The sequence below is a fragment of the Lemur catta genome, chromosome 1 (genome assembly GCF_020740605.2).
Source record: "Lemur catta isolate mLemCat1 chromosome 1, mLemCat1.pri, whole genome shotgun sequence".
Lineage (NCBI taxonomy): Eukaryota > Metazoa > Chordata > Mammalia > Primates > Lemuridae > Lemur > Lemur catta.
Window position 1 is genome coordinate 18,139,618 of NC_059128.1, and position 10,429 is coordinate 18,150,046.

Genomic DNA, 10,429 nt, shown 5'->3' on the forward strand with positions numbered 1-10,429 from the left:
TAGAACATACAAGATGTATGTGAAGAGTTATAATATTCTCAATTGAGAAGTAATAATATCATGACACATAAAAAAGAAAAAAACACTGCCTTTAACATACAAAACTTCTTTATAAAAATAAAGAACACAGAAAGCAAAGATGTGTGCTGAAAATATTTATAAATAAATGAAAAATAGATAGCTAATGCCTGTATTATTATGGCCCTAACAGGAGAGGAATGATGTGTTATGAAAGGAAGATGTCTATAGAGTTGAATAGATCCATTACATTTATAATTTTCCATATCTATAAAATGTTGTAATGATGGGTACAAATTTTGTAAAGTTAATAGCAATGGGCTTAACATTCTTAGTAATTAGAGCTATTTTGATATTTTTAAACTGATAAGAACAGATACTACACTTGATCTTAGCCAAAAGGCCGAGAAGTAATGTATTTTGATATTTTTATAAATTATCATTCAAAAATTTAAAAAGCTCTGATTCAAGCAAATGAAAAAATAAAATTTATTAATGTACTTGAAATGATAAATAAAAACATTAAAACATAAATAACTGTTATTTTAAAATAACATTGCAATATGAATTACTTAACCTAAATTGAAAAAAATCACATAAAACCTTGATACCAAGTAGTATCTATTCTCTCTAAAATGGGGTTGTGTAGATAGAAAGGCAGTTAATTTAATAATCATGAAAGTTTTTAATGCTTTGAATCACTAATTATTTTATACAATTTTCTCTCAAAAATTAAGTAGAAAACAATTACATGAGCAAAATATTAATTTTAGCATTATACAAAAATATTTAAAATTTAAAAATTCCTGAAGAAAATATCAAACAACACTATCAAAAAGTGGGCAAAGGACATGAATAGAAACTTTTCAAAAAAAGGCAAACTAATGTCCACCAAACATGAAAAAATGCTCAACATCTCTAATCATCAGGGAAATGCAAATCAAAACCACAATGAGATATCACTTAACCCCAGTGAGAATGGCCTTAATCAAAAAGTCCCAAAACAATAAATGTTGGTATGGATGTGGAGAGATAGGAACACTCATACACTGCTGATGGGACTGCAAAGTAGTACAATGTCTGTGGAAAGTAATATGGAGATACCTCAAAGAGCTACAGGTAGACCTAGCATTTGATCTAGCAGTCCCATTACTGGGCATCTACCCAAAGGAAAAAAAGACATTCTACAAAAAAGACACCTGCTCTTAAATGTTTATAGCAACACAATTCACAATAGCAAAAATGTGGAAACAACAAAAGTACCCATCAATACATGAGTGAATTAATAAAATATAGTATATGTATATCATGGAGTTCTACTCAGCCACAAAAAAAACAATGGTGATTTAGCACCTCTTGTATTATCCTGGATAGAGCTGGAGCCCATTCTACTAAGTGAAGTATCCCAAGAATGGAAAAGCAAGCACCACCTGTACTCACCATCAAATTGGTATTAACTGATCAACACTTATGTGCACATGCAGTAATAACATTCACTGGGTGTTAGGCAGGTGGGAGTGGGGGAGGTGGGGATGAGTATATTCACACCTAATAGGTGTGGTGTGCACCATCTAAGGGATGGACATACTTGAAATTCTGACTCGGATGGGGCAAAGGCAATATATATAACCTAAACATTTGTACCTCTGTAATATGCTGAAATAAAAAAATAATAAAAATAAAAATAAATAAAATTATACATATAAAAATTCTTGTTGTTACTAAAATTATATTTAGGTGGATTAATATATTCATAAAATAAAATTTCATAGTTTATAATAAACAATATTGCTACTTATAATATAAAAGCAGATCTGAAACTAAATGCAAAGAGACAAAAAGTATTTCAGACTTCTTAGTTCACCATATGACATTATTTCCTTATGGGATAATATCTCAGACAGGCCAGGTCTTTTTTATAATGGCTTTCTTGTTTATGTTTTCTCTCTGTGTCAACTAATTGACATAGAATATTAACATGATTTCCTGCATCCCTTTAATAGAAATCAGTTCTGCAAATGTGTGATGCTTTTGTAACTTAGAATTTTCAAAACCAAGACAAAGCCCAAGGCAATTTTGGATTATAAATATCTTTAGTTGCAATTATCATTACTTGCCTTAGCAGAATGATAAGAGAGAATGCTTCCTGGGAGAAGTTTAGAATTTATAAATTTTTCACTGAAATTTCCTTTAAGGAAATCCTGAAATAAGGTAGTGCCTTAAAATTATAGATAGAATGTAGTGATATATTAGATTATTTTAACCAACAGGTCTCTGTTTCTTTCTGTGTAATCCTAAAACCCTAAAGTTAATGAAGTCTGAATGAATGAGGCTTAAAAAAATGATATCATGCTGCATTTGAAAAGTATGATAATGAATAATGTACACGAATATGAGAAAACTGTTTTCTAAATGATAGAATATTATAATAAAATGCACTGCATTTTATAATTAGAAGTCTTAATTTAAGTAAGTATGTTCCAGAAGTCTTGATAGGAAGTTTAACTATAAAAACATTGTATTATGATGTGGCAATTCTTTAAACCATTTATTCTTTTATCTTTTAAAAGATATTTATTGAACAGCTGCTATATTCCAAGTGTTTTTGCACTTGGGAGTATGAGTAATTTTCCTCTCTATTTTTCTCTTACTTTTCTTTAATTTGTGAGGTCTACAAATTAAAAATGTAATCACAAAATGTTATATATTTTCATATAGTACTATGCAAAACATTCTCTACTGAGATAGGAAGAAAAATGGCTGTGACTCGGCTGAATGAGAGGCAGAAAAAGTAGGTGATTGGCATGAAACTGTAGAAAACAATAATGAGAAACACAAAGTTGTTCATGGACTTGAAAATGGAAGATATAAAAATGAGTGAAATACTGAAAACTACAAAGCATTGCTGAAAGAAATTAAAGAATAGCTAAATAAATGGAAAGATATCCTGTGTTCATGGACTGATATGGTTTGGATGTTTGGCCTCCCTCCAAATCTTGTGTTGTTAGGTGGGACCTGGTGGGAGGTGTTTGACTTACAGGGGCGGATCACTCATGACTGCCTTCGTGCCCTCCCAGCGATAATGAGTGAGTTCTCATTTTGTTAGTTCATGGGAGAGCTGATTGTTTAAAAGAGCCTGGAACCACCTTCTCTCTCTCTTGCTCCCTCTATCGCCATGTGACACATCTCCCTCTTTGCCTTCAGCCTTGATTGGAAGCTCCCTGAGTCCCTCACCCGAAGCAGATGCTAATGCCATGATTCCTGTACAGTCTGCAAAACTGTAAGACAAATAAACTTCTTTCTTTATGAATTACCCAGCCTCTGGTATTTCATTTATAGCAACACAAAATGGACTAACATAAAGACTAAATATTGGTAAGATGGCAATACTACCCAAAGCATTGTAGAGATTCAAGGCTGTCTTTAGCAAAATTTTAATGGCGTTTTTTTTTTTTTTTTTTTTTGCAGAAACGGAAAACCTGATCTTCAAATTCACATGAAATTTAAAAAGGCCCTGAATAGTTAAAACAATATTGAAAATGAAGTTAGAGGACTGATACTTTCAAATTTTAAAAATACTACAGAGCTGCAGTAACAAAAACAGTGTGGTACTGGCATAAAAATAGACATACTGGATAATAAAATAGAACTGAGAGTCTATAAATAAGCACACAATCTATGGCCAATGGATTTTCACATGGGTGCCAAGACCATGCAATGAGTGAAAACAGTCTCTTCAGCAAACAGTGGTTGTAAAAGTGGATATTCACATGCAAACGAATAAAGTTGGAACCCTAATTTGCAACTACAAAAATTAAAAAAAAAATGAATCAGCAACCTAAATATATTATCTACATTCATAAAATTCCTAGATGGAAACATAAATATAAATCTTTGTAATTTTGTGATATTTCAACAGAATTTTAGATATGACACCCAAAGTACACTAACAAAAGAAAAAAAAAACAGATATATTAGACATAATCAAAATTAAAAACTTGTTCATCAAAGGACAGTATCAAGAAAGACAAAAGACAACAGAAGGGAGAAAATCCAGTCATCCCTCCATATCCACAGGTTCCACATCCATGGATTCAACCCAGAATGGATCAAAAATACAGTATTCCAGTGATATGGAATGGGACAATTAGGAGGGATGACTTTTTGTATCAGTGGTTTCCATAGGACCCACTGTGGGACTTGAGCATCCTTGAATTTTAGTAGCCACAGGGGGTCCAGACCCTGGAACTGATACCAAGGGACAACAGTATTGGCAAATCATATAACTGATAACGGTTTAACATCCAGACTATATAAAGAATTTCTAAAACCTGACAACAAAGTTCAAACATCCAAAATAAAACCACTTGAATAGGTATTTCTCCAAAGAAGATATCAGAATGTCCAAAAACTACAAGAAAAAATGTACACCATCAGTAATTAGGGATATTTGAATCAGAACCATCAGATACCAGTTCATGCCTACTTGGATAGTTATGATATTTTTAAATGGAAAATAATAAATGTGGAACAATGTGGAAACATTGGAACCCTTATACATTGCTGGTGGGAATGTAAAATGATATGGTTACTGTGGAAAACAGTTTGGTGGTTTTTCAAAAAGTTAAACATAGAATTACTGTATGACCCCACAATCACATTCTTATGTGCATATGCAAAGGACTTGAAAATAGGTACTCAAGCAAATACATGAACAAGAATGCTCATAGAAGCACTATTAATGATAGTCAAAAAGCAAAGAAAACCCAAATGTCCATCAATGGATGAAAGGATAAACAAATTGCCACATATACATTAAATGGAATACTATTCAGCCATAAAAAAGAATATCATACTGATATATGCTAACATGTGGATGACCCTTGAAAACATTATGCTTAGTGAAAAAAAGCCAGACATAAATGACCACTTATTATGGGATTGCATTTAGATGATATACCCAGAATAGATAAATTCATGGAGACAGAAAGTGGATTGGTGGTGTCCAGGAGCTGGCCGACGCAGAATGGTCTTCAACAAGTGAATGAATGGATAGACTGTGATGCATCTATATAATGGAATACCATTCAATGATTTTTTTTTTAAAAAAAATGAGCTATAAAGACAGGAAAAGACAGGGAGGAACCTTACATGCATATTGTTAAATGAAAGAAACAAATCTGAAAAGGCTACATAATATATTATTTCAACTGTATGAAATTCTGGAAAAGGCAAAACTATGGAGAAAGTAAAATGAGCAGTGGTTACCAGGAGTTGAGGAGGGGAGAAGGTTGAACAGATAGCGCACAAATGATTTTTAGGGCAGTGAAACTATTCTGTGTGATACTGTAATTATACATTTTTCAAAACACATAGTATATACAACACTAAGAATGAATCCTAATGTGAACTCTGGACTTTAGTTTTAATAATGTTGACTCATCGATTGTAACAAATGTACTACACTAATGCGAGATGTTAATAATAAAAGAAAGTGTATATTTGTGTATAGGGAGGACTTCCGAGAAAATGAGAGTATATGAGAACTCTTTGTATATTTCTCTAAACTTTTCTGTAAACCTAAAACTGCTCTAAAAAACAGTCTATTGATTAAAACAAAAAATCAAGCACCCCTGTTAATGAACTCTATTTCATTAAAAACACAATCTCTGTTGTTTTTCCTAAAGGTTAAATTTATGTTACATGACTATCACCTCAATAAAAAAAAATGAATGAGATAAAATTATGCAATATATCATTGATTTTCTAACACTTTGCTCACATAGCCCTCCAAAATTATGCATAAACACTGTACTTCCTTGCATATATGTAAGTTAAAATCTAACAACTTTCACACATTAAATGGTTAAAAGGAACTTATTTTCCACTTATGTGTAAATACCAAAATTATTTATATGAATAAAAATGTTACATAATGCTTCAAATATATTTAATGAAATCTAAAAATGCACCATTATTCATTTAAACATATACAAACATTAACTTCTTTAATGTGCCTTTCCATTAGTATTTCTCTCTACATACACGGCTCTTCCCCCAAATATTAACTTGATTCATCTTGATATGCTTCATCACTGTATTTATGCTTCTGTTCAAATATCATCTCAAAGATATTCTTGATATTCATCATATTTAAAATCAACTGTCTTTACCACTACTGATCCCACTACCATCTCTTTCCTTTATTCTGCTTCCTATTATGTATTGCTGCATTATATTATTCTGGAAATTTATTTGTTCATAAACTATTTTTATTTTGTGTCTCTGTCTTGTGTAAGCACCATGAAGACAGCTTTGGGTAAGAAAAAATTCTTCCCACAGTGTGTAGCACATATTCAGTGCTCAATAAATATTATTGAATAAAAGGATAAATAAATAAACAAACCTTCCTCCAAGTATTAATAATATGCACATCTCCATTAGCCATAAAACTCATGGCTCAGATTTTTGATTTATATACTTTCTGCTATGCTACAAATCAAAAATGTTTCTGAGCAAGCATGCCTAAAACATTGTGTGTGTTTTTTTTTTTTCAAAAGCAAATCCTGAGAGAAGAATGTGCGAGGAATTAGTTTATGGGGGAAGGTCCCAGAAATATGGGAGCTTGCTGACACTGCCAGCACCTGCCGTGATATGCTACCATTGTCTAGTCATCAAACCTGTCTGAGAACATATCGATCAATCAAATCTTCCTTCCAGATCTCCCGTACATTACAGAATCATAAATAAATTTAAGGAAGTCCTGATATGTAGTACAAATTAAGTAAGTCTTAACATTCAGACAGGTGTATGAAACCTAGCTGGATAAATGATAGGGATTTTTTGAGGAGCAGATGTTAAAGAAAAAAAAAACAGTAATGATGATAAAATTAACAACTAGTACGTGACTTCCTAACATATGCTGCACACTGTGTCAGGTGCTTTACATTTCTTGGCTCTTTAATCCCAAACATTGTACTTCAAAGTCATTATTTTCCTTAGTTTACAAATGAGAGACTGAGGACAAAATGCGTAAAGAAATCCCTTCAAGGACAGGCTGAGAAATAAATGTTAAAGCTTTCTGTCTTCAAAAGTGGTGATCTAGCCTTGACTTTCTATATGTACCATTTAGTACCTGCTCCTTCCCCTCATTCCTGTCTTCTCTATTTACTATTATACTATCATGAGTTCTGTTACTGCTCATCAACCTGACTTCCATGATATAACTAAACTTCTAGCTGTTGGTTTTTTCAAATTAAACCCGAGTATTGACATATTTCTATGAAAGATGAGAAAATTGGCCCACTTAAACTTCTTTCCACATCGCTGGGCTCTTCATGTTTGCTTGGCAGATGTCTTTTGGAAAAAAAAATGGATATCAAATTCAAATATAGTAATAGATATATCCCTATTTCTAGCACAGATTTACTAGCATACTTTTGGAAACCATTAATTGTGCATTCTGCCACTGTACTTCTAACGGCATTATAATTCATTCCCAGATTGCTAGATAAATGATCTGTTAACTGCCATTTCTATTACATGACTGCAAAACATAACTGAGAAGTAATAAATAGCCACATACCAAGTAATAGATGGTTTGTTTTCAAAACAAGATTGTGATTACTTGTATTTTTTTAAAAAAGAAATGTAATATTAAAGCAGAAAAATGCTGAAATCTTTGAGAGATGTGCTAGTATTGCAAGGCTTGCTAAAATTGAATGCAGGTTGAGTCTTCTTGTTTTCAATTAAAATGGCATCATTCCTGGAAACATCTATTTCTTTGTATTGCATACTATAATTTTTCAATTCTTATTCATCAATTTTCATTGGTAACAAAAAATTAAAAATCAATTTGAAAATGATTTCAACTATTTGTTTTTTATCATACCACACTCTAGGAAAATGTATTACTTTGTAATTACTAATTAAAGACACAATAAAATGCATGCTTGTCACTTATTAGTAATTACTTACAGTTGATGAACATGTCTTGGAATTTATAGTACTTCAAAATTGCTGTCACAGAGCAAAATGGGAAAACTAATTTTAGTTACTAATGCAAACCTCAAATGAACCTCAAACCAAGAGCTGTGAGATACATAAATGTGATAAATATATCACAGTCTATTCCAAAAGCAATCATAATTTTGATCCTCAAAAGTGTTTTTTTTTTTTTTTCTCATCAGTGGTGGTCTCAATGTCATTCATAAGATTAGAGGAAGAAAATTTGGAAAGGAAAATGAGCCTGGAGTTTAGGTTTTTGCATTTCAGTAAATTGCTCTTTTATTTGTAATATTCTACCCCTTCCCCATCTCCTACCAACTGTGTGGCCCTGTATAAGTCACTGTACATTGTGACCCAGGTTTCTTTCTTTGAAGAAACATGAAATGAGACTAATTGCCTTCAGATATCAAATTCAGTCTTGAATGACACGAATGACAAGAATTCTTCTTTCAACGTAAGCTTTTCAGTGGTCCTTTGTTGATACAGGGAAAAATAACCTATTCCTCAAAATGACTCTTTACTATTTACTAGTCATCAGTAATGAAATTATTTCTCAGGCTTCTCTCCAACAAAGTAAAAACAAAAACACACACACAAAAAAAAAAAAGAAAAAAAGAAAAAGAAAAAGAAAAAAGAAAGAAAAACAACACATCTCAAAACATTGTGTGTGTGTGTGTGTGTGTGTGTGTGTGTGTGTGTGTTCATTTTCCTTCCCTGAGACCTGTCCTTTTCCAAACGAGTAGTAACTGAATAGAAAGAAATTATCTGGCCAACTAAAATATATACATAGAAAAAATTAGCCGGGCATGGTGGCGCATGCCTGTAGTCCCAGCTACTGGGGAGGCTGAGGCAGTAGGATCCCTTAAGCCCAGGAGTTTGAGGTTGCTGTGAGCTAGGCTGATGCCACGGCACTCACTCTAGCCCGGGCAACACAGCGAGACTGTCTCAAAAAAAAAAAAAAAAAAAGAGTAGTAACTGAAACTTGATCCAGCACTCTAACAAGAGGTGGAGCTGCCTCCATGCCTCCACCTAAAGTTGTGTAACTACACATTGAGCTTTCAGATAAACTATTCATTTGTGGTTAAGCTCCCACTTAATCCAGCTAACCTCCTTATGATGAATGAAATTGAAGACAGGACGCTCTCTAAGCAAAATTTTGAACCAATGATGATGGTCTCAATCACTTTCTTAACTAGCTTCCCAGTTGTTCTGTAACTCTCATCCACTTCAGTGAGACATTCCTCAGAATGGTCAGTGTTCCTGAGGGATCAATGCCACCATGGCTCTCCTTTCCCTCCTTATGCCTTTTCAGAAGCTTCTTCTCTCACTTGTCACTTCAGCAAGGATAGGGAAAATAAATTCATACCAAGGAGTTACTAAAGAGTATCTTTCTAATTTTAATAGGAAGAAAATAGGTTAAATTAGAAAAATATAAAAGCTTTTAGGAAGAGATTCAGATAATGGATCAATGGAACTATTTTAAGAAGAGTTTAAGATGCTTGGTGCTTTGCAAATATAGAGTTGCAAAGAAGCACAGTATATTTTAAATTCAAAACATCCTTTGATATAAGTAGCTCTTATTCTTTTTTATTGCTTTTCTTCATTATTTACAGGAACTACCTTGTTTTATAAACTGTTATTACTTTTCTTAATAAAAATATAATTTTCAAAGCGTTAATAGCATAATTCCCATGCAACATACAATAAGCATATGTCAAAGATTTAACTCATTAATGAAGGAAATGGAAGGATGATAAAGAGACTAAGAATTGAAGAATGAATAGACATATTACAAATATGGTGAAATAAAATTACTAAATAAGATATATAATGGGTTAAGGTCCTGAAGATCAAGAAAACCATAACCATTTGTGCATTTATTCTAATGATCAGAAATAATGTGCATCCACAGAGAAAAGGGAACTCTTATACATGTTAATGAATACATAAATTAGTGCTGTCATCATGGATAATTGTATAGAGATCCTTCAAAAAAGTAAAAGTAGAACTACAATATACTCCAGCAATCCCATTTCTAGGTATGTTTCTTTAAAAAGGAGGGAAATCCTGTCATTTTTGACAACATGGATAAACCTGAAGGATATTATGCTAAGGGAAATAAGCCAGGCACAAGAAGATAAATGCCATATGATTTCACTTATATGTGGAATATAAAAAAATAAATAAACTAATAGAACCAGAGAGTAGAATGATGATTACCAGAGGCTAGGGGGATTGGAAATGATGGGGAGATATTGGTCAAAAGGTAGAAAATTTCAATTAGGAGGAATAAATTTTTGAGATCCATTGCACAGCATAATAACAATAGTTAATACCAATATATTGCAGATTTCAAAAATGCTAAGAGAATAAATTTCAATTGTTTTCTTCATAAAAAAAGCAG

The 10,429-nt window shown here is 32.4% G+C and overlaps 1 pseudogene; it reads right to left on the minus strand.

Moving 5' to 3' along the window:
* Nucleotides 1-303: 303 nt before the first annotated feature.
* On the minus strand, nt 304-433 carry LOC123631006 (annotated as a pseudogene).
* Nucleotides 434-10,429: the final 9,996 nt, after the last annotated feature.